Consider the following 12517-nt stretch of genomic DNA (forward strand, 5'->3'; position numbering starts at 1 on the left):
GGCACGCACCTGAAACCTCAGCTATTCAGGAGGCTGAGGCACGAGAATTGCTTGAACCAGGGAAGCAGAGGTTGCAGTGCCTGTAGACCCAGCTACTTGGGAGGCTAAGGCGGGAGGATTACTTGAGCCTAGGAGTCACGGCTGCAATGAGCCGTGATTGCACCACTGCACTCCGGCTTGGGCAACAGAGCGAGACTCTATCTCTTAATAACAACAACAACAAGATATTTGTGCACCTGGATCCAGCCATGCCTGAAGCTGTCATCAGTTACATAACAACACATTTCCTTTTCACTGCTTAAACTGGTCCAAGATTGATTCCTGCCACTTACTGAATAAACAGGGAGGATTTCTGCCTGGTAAACCAACAGCCTTGGGGAACTTTCCCCCAAATACCTCCCACTTTCTGGATACTGACAAAGTGGCAGTCACCTAATTTCTCTGCATGGTTGCTACAGCCCTGAGGTTGGCTGCACAATTCTTCCCCTTTTGTGGATGACAAGACAGAGACTCTCTTTTTTTTTTTTTTTTTTTTTTTTAGACGGAGTCTTGCTCTGTCGCCCAGGCTGGAGTGCAGTGGCCTTAATAGAGACGGGGTTTCACCATGTTAGCCAGGATGGTCTCGATCTCCTGACCTCGTGATCCGCCCGTCTCGGCCTCCCAAAGTGCTGGGATTACAGGCTTGAGCCACCGCACCCGGCAAGACAGAGACTCTCTAAGAGTTGGAGTGATGTGTCTGGTGGAAGAAAATTAACGAGTGCCGTGTTAATTTTTTTTAATTTTTTGTAGAGACAAAGCCTCATTATATTGCCCAGGCTGGTCTCAAACTTCTGGGCTCCTGTCTTGGCCTCCCAGAGTGCAGAGATTACAAGCATGAGCCACCACGCTGGCCTCAGTGCTCAGGTATCATCAGGAATCTAACTTGATGCCTTTCATTTTTTGTTTACCCTGGGAGCTTCTCTTTCAGGCAGGCGAGGGAAGGTGACCTCACTGCTCCAGGCATCTGTCTGTTCCGTTTAGTGCAGAGGGAGCTCCTCAGTCCAAAGAGCACCAGTAAAAATCCCAGAGGGGGCCCTCATTGGCTGGCCTGGGTCATGTGCCCATTGCTGAGCCAGTCACAGTGTGGTGTCCCTGTCTGCCTAGCCATGGACACTGGGGGTATGGGAGCCCCACCCAAGCCCTGTGGCCTTTGAGGGAGGAAGGGGGTGCTTCCCAGAGGAAGTACTGAGTCCTGATGCCAGGAAAGGGGATGCCGGCTGTGCAGAATGTCAGCTGCCGGGTTGTCCTGAGGTCCCTGGGAGAAGCCACACAAATGATTCATAATAATGACAGCTGGGCCGGGCGCGGTGGCTCATGCCTATAATCCCACACTTTGGGAGGCCGAGGCAGGCGGATGGCTTGAGGCCAGGAGTTCAAGACCAGCCTGGCCAACACAGTGAAACCCTGTCTCTACTAAAAATAACAAAAATCAGCCAGGCGTGGTGGCACGCACCTGTAGTCCCTGCTATTCCGGAGGCTGAGGCAGGAGAATCGCTTGAACCCGGAGGCGGAGGTTGCAGTGAGCCAAGATCACACCACTGCCCTCCAGCCTGGGCAACAGAGTGCAACTGTATCTCAAAATAATTAATAATAATAATGACAGCTGGCCAGGCACGGTGGCTCATGCCTGTAATCCCAGCACTTTGGGAGGCAGAGGCAGGCAGATCACTTGAGGCCAGGAGTTCAAGACCACCCTGGCCAACATGGTGAAACCCTGTCGCTACTACAAATACAAAAATTAGCCGGGCATGTTGGCGGGTGCCTGTAATCCCAGCTACTTCGGAGACTGAAGCACAAGAAATGCTTGAACCTGGGAGCCGGAGGTTGCAGTGAGCTGAGATCATGCCACTGCACTCCAGCCTGGGCAACAGAGTGAAACTGTGTCTCAAAAATAATAATAATGATAATGACAGCTGTTCTTCTTGAAACATGGTCAGGGAGGCTCTGCCAGATGGGTTCAAACTCATGCGGTGTGATACTGGGTAAGCAACGTCACCTCTTTAGCCCTAAACATCCCTATCTGTGCAGTGGCATGATAATGCTCTCCGTCTTAGAGAGGTGGAGAATTTATGAATTAATGCACATGGTTAAGTACTGGTTGCTGCTTCTGCTGATAATGTTCTGGTCAACCCTGTTTATACCTGGGGAAACTGAGGCTTGAGGAGATTCATTTGTCCTGTGTGACACAGCCAGGAAGTGGCTCAACTGAGCCAGTATCTAAACCCAGGACATCAAGCCTATTATCCTAGCACTTTGGGAGGCTGAGGTGGGTGGATCACCTGAGCTCAGGGGTTCAAGACCAGCCTGGCCAATATAGTGAAACCCCGTCACTACCAAAACTACAAAAATAAGCCGGGCATGGTGGCACACGCCTGTAGTCCTAGCTACTTGGGAGGTTAAGGGAGGAGAATTGCTTGAACCTAGGAGGCGGAGGTTGCAGTGAGCCAACATCGCGCCACTGCACTCCAGCCTGGATGACAGTGAGACTCCATCTCAAAAAACAGAAAAAGAAAAAAAGTAAAAATAAACAAACCCAGGACAGCTTGAATCTGCCGCAGAGCTTGAAGGTAGGGCCCAAGTTCTCATCCCAGCCTCGAATGTCAGGTGGCCAGAGCCCCTACCGACAGACCAGAGGGCACAGGCTGGAGGGCACGGACCCAGCTGTGTTTTCTCGCCGGCCCGTGTTGTTCCTGGCCAGCTCTGGACACCACCCGCCTGTTCTATGCCTATCCCAAACACCCAACCCTGAGGTTCTGGCCCCCTGCCAGAGGCTCCGCCTGGCTCAGCCTCGGAATCTCTGAGAGGCAACCACCATTCCAGACGTGCCTCCCAGAGCAGCTGGGAGGCCTTCTGCCTGCAGGACGAACAGACAGAGCGATGTCCACCTTCTTTGCATGCAAGCTGCTGCCCTGAAAGTTCTGCCTGGAGTCTCATTTTATTCCCTTTTGCTGCAGGCAGCCCCAATCTCTGCCTTGCTTGGGCTGAGCTGGAATGTCTTAATTCATTTCTATATCTTCTTTTTTTTTTTTTTTTTTTTTTTGACGAAGTCTTGCTCTGTCGCCCAGGCTGGAGTGCGGTGATGCAATCTCGGCTCACTGCAACCTCAGCCTCCCGAGTAGCTGGGATTACAGGCAGGCACCACCATAACTGACTAATTTTTGTATTTTTAGTAGAGATGGGGTTTCACCATGTTGGTCAAGCTGGTCTCAAACTCTTGACCTCAGGCGATCCAACTGACTGGGCCTTCGAGCATGATTTAATCTCTCTGTGCCTCAGTTTCCTCATTTGCAAATTGGGGGTCCTGACGGCACAGTATCATTGGAATAATGTGAGGCTTTAATATGTCAATTTGGCTGGGCGCAGTGGCTTATGCCTGTAATCCTAGCGCTTTAGGGGGCCAAGGCAGGAGGATTGCTTGAGGCCAGTGGGTCGAGGCTACGGTGAGTTGTGACCACACCACTGCACTCCAGCCTGGGCAAGACCAATCTTGTGGGTGGGAGTAGGAGGGCGAGAATCAATTCATGTCAAGTGTTCACCATGCTACCAGGGGTGTGTTGATAGTTGGTGCCGAAGGTCAGCTCTTGGCTCTATAGCCTCTCAAAGGAGCATCTTTTTATTTCTGAGATGGAGTCTCTCACTGCTGCCCGGGCTGGAGTGCAATGGCGCTATCTCAGCTCACTGCAACCTCCGCCTCTCGGGTTCAAAAGATTCTCCTTGTCTCCGCCTCCCAAGGAGCTGGGATTCCAGGCGCCCGCCACCACACCCAGCTAATTTTTGTGTACTTTCAGTAGAGATGGGGTTTCACTATGTTGGCCAGACTGGTCTCGAACTCCTGACCTCGTGATCTGCCAGCCTCGGCCTCCGAGAGTGCTGGGATTACAGGTGTGAGCCACTGCACCCGGCCTCCAAGGAGCCTCTTTGAACAAAGACGTGAAAGGAAAGAAGTCACCAAAAGAGGTGGAAAAAATAATGGTCCAAGGAGGAGCACAGCAGGGACAAAGGCCCTGAGATAAGCAGAGGCTCGGGCTTATCAAGGGGTTGAACAAACTGGAATGAGCTACTGCACCCAGCCTAAATTTAAAAAAAAAAACTTATTTTGGGCCAGGTGCGGTGACTCACGCCTATAATCCCCACACTTTGGGAGGCCGAGGTGGGCAGATCACCTGAGGTCAGGAGCTCAAGACCAGCCTGGGCAACATGGCGAAACCCCATCTCTACTAAAAATACAAAAATCAGCCAGGCGTGGTGGCACACACCTATAATCCCAGCTACTTGGGAAGCTGAGAAAGGAGGATCGCTTGAACCGGGGAGGTGGAAATTGCAGTGAACTGAGATCGCATCGCTGCACTCTAGCCTGGGTGACAGAGTGAGACTGAGACTCCATCTCAAAAAAAAAAAAATTGTATTTGGCCTGCAGGAGTCCAAAACTGAGTTCATCTCATTCCTTAGCTCCTGACAACCATCCACGTTAGCCTGCGCAGACCACTTTTCTTGTATTATTATTTTTTCACCTTCAACCTCCACCTTCACCCTTCAATGCTAAAGGTCAGTAAATATTTTCACTTTGGCGGGTCATACAGTCTCTATTGCACTGATTCAACTCTGCCTCCGTTCTTTTTTCCTCCCCACTTTATTTTTATTCCTTTTATCCTTTTTGTTGAGATGAGGTCTCACTATGTTGCCCAGGCTGGCTTCAAACTCAGGGACTGAAGTGATCCTTCCACGTCAGCCTCCTGAGTAACTGGGATTACAGGCGCCCAACTTTTTCTGGTTTTACTGACGTATACTTAATATGCCCCAAAAATGCACATATTTAATGTATACGTTTTTGAGTTTGGTGCTTCAGTGCCTTCATTTTGCAGTTGCAAAAGCAGCCATAGACAATATGGAAATGAACGAACATGGCCGCATTCCAATAAAACTTTATTTACAGACCCTGAAATTTCTATTTCACATACTTTTCATGAGTCCCAAATTAAATTCTTCTTTCCCATCCATTTAAAAATGTGAAAACAGCACCCACAGGCTGAAGCTCACCACCCTCCACTCTCCACCATCAGTGCCACCCCCACCCCATCTAATACCATTCCTTACAATCCACCTTCCAGAAACTTATTTAGACATTTGAGTGTCCTTGAAAAATATGCCTCGTTCGTGTTTCATTTCCTTAAATGGTGGTGTGCTTCAGAAAAACAAAAATCTCTTTCTGTTTCTTATTTTTTCCTCTCCTTACGCTATTTTTGAACTCTCCACACTGATGTTTGTAAATCTAGTTTGTCACTTTTTTTCTTTTTTTTCTTCCTTTTTTTTTTTTTTTTTGAGACGGAATCTCACTCTGTCGCCCAGGGTGGAGTGCAGTGGTGTGATCTCTGCTCACTGCAACCTCCGCCTCCCAGGTTCAAGCAATTATCCTGCCTCAGCCTCCCAAGTAGCTGGGATTATAGACATGCATCACCACGCCTGGCTAATTTTTACATTTTTAGTAGAGACGGGGTTTTCACCACGTTGGCCAGGCTGGTCTCGAACTCCTGACTTCATGATCTGCCCGCCTTGGCCTCCCAAAGTTCTGGGATTACAGGCGTGAGCCACTGCACCCACCTACCCTCTTCTCTAATCCCCTCGTAGTGGGTATCTGGTTACTTCTAATTTCCGGCCACCACAAACAATGCTGGAGTCATCGTCACACATCCCCTCCTGTGGGACTGCCCATTCCTAGAGGATTTGCAACTTCACTCCAAGTCCTGTCTGATCCTTTCCAAAAAAGGCTCTCCCTGTCTGCATTCCTAACACCGTGCTCCGGTTCAAGGTGTCCATTTTCTCATACCCTCACCAACATACGGCTTTATCTGTCTTTCTAATTTTTCTTCCCTGTTTTTTTGAGACAGAGTTTTCACTCTTGCTACCCAGGCTGGAGTGCAGTGGCGCGATCTCGGCTCACTGCAGCCTCCATCTCCTGGGTTCAAGCGATTCTCCTGCCTCGGCCTCCTGAGTGTCTGGGATCACAGGCATGCGCCACCACGCCCAGCTAATTTTGTATTTTTAGTAGAGACGGGGCTTCTTCATGTTGGTCAGGCTGGTCTCCAACTCCCGACCTCAGTTGATCTGCCTGCCTTGGCCTCCCAAAGTGCTGGAATTAACAGGCGTGAGCCACTGCGCCTGGCCTCTTCTTTCTTTCTTTTTCTTTTTCTTTTTTGAGACAGAGTCTTGCTCTGTTGCCCAGACTAGAGTGCAGTAGGGCGATCTTGGCTCACTGCAACCTCCGCCTCCCAGGTTCAAGCGATTCTTGTGCTTCAGCATCTCCAGTAGCTGGGATTACAGGCGTGCCACCACACCTGGCTGATTTTTGTATTTTTAGTAGAGACGGGGTTTCACCATGTTGGCCAGACTGGTCTCAAACTCCCGACCTCAGGTGATCCGCCCACCTCGGCCTCCCAAAGTGCTGGGATTACAGGTGTGAGCTACCACGCCCGGCCCTATCTTTCTAATTTTTTTAATCCATCTGATAGCTGCTACATAATGGTATCTCCTCATTGTTTTGTTTTTTGAGACAGGGTCTCATTGTGTCACCCAGGCTGGAGTGCAGTGGCACAGTCACAGTTCACTGCAGCCTCAACCTCTTGGGCTCACAAGATCCTTCTACCTCAGCCTCCCGAGTAGCTAGGACTAAAGGCATGTGCCACCACATTCAGGTAATTTTTTGTAGAGATGGGGTCTTGCTTGTTGCTCAGGTTGGTCTCAAATTCCAGGGCTGAAGTGATCCATCTCAGCCTCCCAAAGTCCTGGGATTAGAGATGCGAGCCTTGGAATTCAGCCCTCCTTATTGTTTTCATTGGCATAGCTCTGATAGGCAGTGAGAGATACGGCTTCTCTGTGTGTGCCTAATAAGGTTCCTCTGTAAGTCAATTACTTGTAGCCTTTCTCCATTTTTTCTCTGAGCAGTGTTTAGAAGTTCCTGGTATCTTCCAGAGTCAAAACTGGTAAACTACGGCCTGTGGGCCAGATACAGCCCAAAACCTGTTTTTCTACAACCCACAGCTAAGAATGATTTTTAAGTTTTTTTTTTAAATGGTTGAATGATTTAAAAGTATATTTTGGGCCAAGTACACTGACTCATGCCTGTAATCCCAGCACTTTGGGAGGCCGTGGCCGAAGGATTGCTTTAGGCCAGGAGTTTGAGACCAGCCTGGGCAATATAGTGACACCCCGTCTCTACAAAAAAAGTAAAACAATTAGTTTGGCATGGTGGCCTGCAGCTGTAGACCCAGCTACTCAGGAAGGTAAGGCAGAAGAATTCCTTGAGCCCAGGAATTTTGTTGTTGTGGAGATGGGGTTCCACCATGTTGCCCAGCCTGGTTTCAAACTCCTGGGCTCAAGCGATCTACCCGCCTCGGCCTCCCAAAGTGCTGGGATTACAGGCGTCAACCACCATGCCCAGCAAGCGCAGGATTTTGAGGCTGCAGCAAGCTATGATTGGACTCCAGCCTGGGCAACAGAAGTTGCCTGAAGTAGACTGGGCATGGTGGCTCACCTGAGGTCAGGAGGTGGAGACCAACCCTGGCCAACATGGTGAAACTTGTCTCTACAACAATACAAAAATTAGCCGGGCATGATGGCGGGTGCCTGTCATCCCAGCCACTTGGAAGGCTGAGGCAAGAGAATCGCTTGAACTCGGGAGGTGGAGGTTGCAGTGAGCTGAGATCACACCATTGCACTCCAGCCTGGGCAACAAGAGCGAGGCTTCGTCTCAAAAAAAAAAAAAAAAAAAAAAGGTGCCTGAAGTCACTGCCTGCTTCTCTGTTGGGGCAGAATGGGCTTTGGGTGCTGCTCTAGTTTATTTATGGATTTTTTCACACTAAAAAAAAAAAAAAAATAGACACAGAGTCTCGCCCTGTCTCAAAAAAAATAATATTTCTTGACATGAACAAGATAATATGAAATTCACACTTATTGGATACAGCCACGCGGAAGCATTTACATACTGTCTGTGGCTGGTTTTGTATTAGAACTATGCCACAGTTGAGCAGTTGCAACCAAGTCCTTGTGTGTGGCGTAACCAAAAATGTTTGCTATCTAGCCCTCCCCAGAAAGTTTGTTGACCCTGTTCTAGAAGATTATCCCTTGCCAACTTTTGCCTGTGCCAATCTCCGGCACTCCCCCACCGCACCCATGAAGATCTTAAAGGTCTTCATTTTTTTTTTTGTTTTTGTTTTTGAGACGGAGTCTTGCTCTGTCATCCAGGCTGGAGTGCTGTGGCACGATCTCAGCTCACTGCAAGCTCCGCCTCCCTGGTTCAAGCAATTCTGCCTCATCCTCCCAAGTAGCTAGGATTACAGGTGCCTGCCGCCATACCCGGCTAACTTTTGTATTATCAGTAGAGACTGGGTTTCACCATGTTGGCCAGGCTGATCTCAAACTCCTGACCTCAAGTGATCCGCCCACCTTGGCCTCCCAAAGTGCTGGGATTACAGGCGTGAGCCACCGCGCCTGGCCAGAGGTCTTCGTTTTGAATATAATTAAAACCATTATTGTGCTTGAAGGAATTTTTTTTTTTTTTGAGACAGAGTCTCGCTCTGTCCCCCAGGCTGGAGTGCAGTGGCGTGATCTTGGCTCACCACAAGCTCCGCCTCCCAGGTTCATGCCGTTCTCCTGCCTCAGCCTCCCGAGTAGCTGGGACTACAGGCACCCACCACCACTCCCGACTAATTTTTTGTATTTTTAGTGGAGACAGGGTTTCACTGTGTTAGCCAGGATGGTCTTGATCTCCTGACCTCATGATCCACCTGTCTTGGCCTCCCAAAGTGCTGGGATTACAGGCGTGAGCCACCGAGCCCGGCCTGGAGGAATTTTTAAAAGAATCTTAACGGGCCACATTGACTCAACACCTATAATCTCAGCACTTTGGTGGGAAAATTGCTTTGAGTCCAGGAGTTCAGGGCCAGCCTAGGCAACATAGTAAGGCCGCCTTCTCTTTTTTTTTTTTTTTTTTGAGACGGAGTCTCGCTCTGTCACCCAGGCTGGAGTGCAGTGGCCGGATCTCAGCTCACTGCAAGCTCCGCCTCCCGGGTTCACGCCCTTCTCCGGCCTCAGCCTCCTGAGTAGCTGGGACTACAGGGGCCCGCCACCTCGCCCGGCTAGTTTTTTGTATTTCTTAATAGAGACGGGGTTTCACCGTGTTAGCCAGGATGGTCTCGATCTCCTGACCTCGTGATCCGCCCGTCTCGGCCTCCCAAAGTGCTGGGATTACAGGCTTTAGCCACCGCGCCCGGCCATAAGGCCGCCTTCTCTACAAAAAATATAAAAATTGGCCAGGCACGGTGGCTCATGCCTGTAATCCCAGCACTTTGGGAGGCCAGAGTGGGCAGATCACGAGGTCAGGAGTTCGAGACCAACCTGGCCAACATAGTGAAACTCCATCTCTACTAAAAATACAAAAAATTTAGCCGGGCATGGTGGTGGGCACCTGCTACTACTCGGGAGTCTGAGGCAGGAGAATCGCTTAAACCCGGGAGGCGGAGGTTGCAGTGAGCTGAGATGGCCCCACTCCACTCCAGCCTGGGGTGACAATGCAAGACTCTGTCTCAAAAAAACAAAAAATTAATCGGGTATGGTGGTGCATGCCTGTAGTCCCAGCTACTCGGGAGGCTGAAGTGGGAGGATCACTTGAGCCCAGGAGTTCAAAGCTGGAGTGAGCTGTGATCATGCCGCTGCACTCCAGCCTGGACAATAGAGTGAGACCCTGTCACTGAATGAATGAATGAATGAATGAATCTTTCCCCTTCCTGAGTCCCTGATACTCTGCTACATTATTTCCCTTTAGCTTTGTAGTTGTACTTTCATCTTAATTCTTCACAGTTTCTTTCTTGTGTACGGTGTGAGACAGGGATCCAGCTTGGCTCTTCTCATGTGAAGTAAGCTGCTTCTCCCAAAACCACACCACAGAATCCACCGTCTCCCACTGGCTTGTGGTAACCCCTTCTGTCTTACCCTCAGTGCCCAGAGATTGGAGCCTGTGCTGCGCTGTCTTCTCTCTCCCATTGGTCCATTTGTTAATGCAAAAATGCCCTTCTGTTCTCATGGTTGTGACTTTGAAATATGTTTAACTCTCTCACAGACCAACGACTCCATCTTTGCTCTTTTTCTGTAGGATTGTCTTAGCTCATCAATGGACTTTAGTTCTTTTGTGTGAATTTTAGTATGAGTTGGCACCATTCCCCAGTGGGATAACAATAAGAAGTATGATCAATTTTATTATTACTTGTTGTTGTTATTTTAGCATTCTGTGTCTAACCTTGAATTCCTTAGACTGGAAGGAGCCATCCCAGGTTTTGAAGTCACTGCCTACTTTTCTGTTGGGGCAGAATGGGCTTTGGTTCTGCTCTAGTTTGTTTGTTTTTATTTTTTTCACTTTTTTTTTTTTTTTTTGAGACAGAGTCTCACTCTGTCACCCAGGCTGGAGTTCAGTGTCATAATTTCGGCTCAGTGCAATCTCTGCCTCCTGGGTTCAAGCGATTCTCCTGCCCCAGCCTCCCAAGTACCTGGGACTACAGGTGCGTGCCACCACACCTGGCTAATTTTTTATATTTTTAGTAGAGATGGGGTTTAACCATGTTAGCCACGATGTTCTCAATCTCCTAACCTTGTGGTCTGCCTGCCTCAGCCTCCCAAAGTCCTGGGATTACAGTCGTGAGCCACTGCGCCTGCCTTTTTTTTTTGTTTTTTTTTGTTTTTTTTTTTTAATATAGGGTCTAGGCTGGGCGCAGTGGCTCACGCCTGTAATCCCAGCACTTTGGGAGGCTGAGGTGAGTGGATCACCTGAGGTCAGGAGTTCGAGACCAGCCTGACCCACACGGAGAAACCCCATCTCTACTAAAAATACAAAATTAGCCAGGCTTGGTGGCGCATGCCTATAATCCCAGCTACTTGGGAAGGCTGAGGCAGGAGAATCGCTTGAACCTGGGAGGTGGAGGTTGCAGTGAGCCGAGATCACGCCATTGCACTCCAGCCTGGGCAACAAGAGCAAAACTCCATCTCAAAAAAAAAAAAAAAAAAAACATAGGGTCTCACTCCGTCACCCAGGCTGGAGTACAGCAGTGCTGTCATAGCTTAATGTAACTTCAAACTCCCGGGCTCAAGCAATGCTCTCATCTCAGCCAAGTATAGTCCCAAGTAGTTAGGACTATAGGCACACTCCACCACACCTGGCTAATTTTTTAATTGTAGAGATAGAGTCTTGCTCTCTTGCCCAGGCTGGTCTTAAACTCCTGGCCTCAAGCGATCCTCCTGCCTCAGCCTCTCAAAATTTTTTCACCATTTAAAATATTGTGGTAACATAGATAAAACATAAAATTTACCATCTGGCCAGGCATGGTGGCTGACGCCTGTAATCCCAGCACTTTGGGAGGCTGAGGCGGGCGGATCATTTAAGGTCAGGAGTTCGAGACCAACCTGGCCAACATGGTGAAACCCCGTCTCTACTAAAAATACAAATTAGCTGGGCGTGGTGGCACACGCCTGTAATCCCAGCTACTCAAGAAGAATTGCTTGAATCCGGGAGGCAGAGGTTGCAGTGAGTCGAGATTGCATCACTGCACTCCAACCTGGACGACAAAGCAAGACTCCGTCCAAAAAAAAAAAATTTAACCATCTTATCCATTTTTGAGTATATAATTCAATGGCATTAAGTACATTTGCATCGTTTGTTTGTGTGTGTTTTTTCTTGTGTTTGTTAGGGATGGGATCTCCCTATGTTGCCCAAACTGGTCTCACACTCCTGGGCTCAAGTGATCCTCCCCCCTCAGCCTCCCAAAGTCCTGGGATTATAGGTGTGAACCACCATGTCCAGCCCATTCACACTATTGCACAACCATCACCACCATCTATCTTTAGAACTTTCTTATCTTTCCAAACTGAAACTCTGTCCCCATTAAACACTCACTCCCATTCTCCTTCCCCCAGCCCCTGGCACCCACCGTTCTATTTTCTGTCTGTTTAAATCTGACAACTCTAGGGCCGGGCGCAGTGGTTCACACCTGTAACCCCAGCACTTTTGGAGTCTGAGGCAGATGGATCACTTGAGGTCAGGAGTTCGAGATCACCCTGGCCAACTTGGTGAAGCATTGTCTCTAGTAAAAACACAAAAATCAGCCAGGCATGGTGGTGGGCACCTGTAGTCCCAACTATTCAGGAGGCTGAGGCAGGAGAATCACTTGAACCCGGGAGGCAGAGGTCGCGATGAGCCGAGATTGCGCCACTGCAGTCCAGCCTGGACGATGGAGCAAGACTGTATCTAATAATAATAATAATAATTAATCTTGGCAACTCTAGGGACCTCCTGTGAATGGAATCATGCAATGTTTTTGTCCCTTTTGCATCTGGCTTCTTTCACTTAGCATAACATTGCTCCACCTCATTTTTTGGCTCTCCCAGGATTTTTTTTTTTTTTGGAGACAGAGTCCCGCTCTATCCCCCAGGCTGGAGT

The 12517-nt window shown here is 49.1% G+C and overlaps 1 protein-coding gene across 10 annotated transcripts in view; it reads left to right on the forward strand.

Annotated features, from left to right (window-relative positions):
- KANK2 (KN motif and ankyrin repeat domains 2) overlaps positions 1–12517 on the forward strand; it is a 35696-nt gene that overhangs the window by 4836 nt on the left and 18343 nt on the right. The gene's annotated exons all lie outside the window — the stretch shown is intronic.

Source organism: Papio anubis, chromosome 20 (assembly GCF_008728515.1).
Source record: "Papio anubis isolate 15944 chromosome 20, Panubis1.0, whole genome shotgun sequence".
Classification (NCBI taxonomy): domain Eukaryota; kingdom Metazoa; phylum Chordata; class Mammalia; order Primates; family Cercopithecidae; genus Papio; species Papio anubis.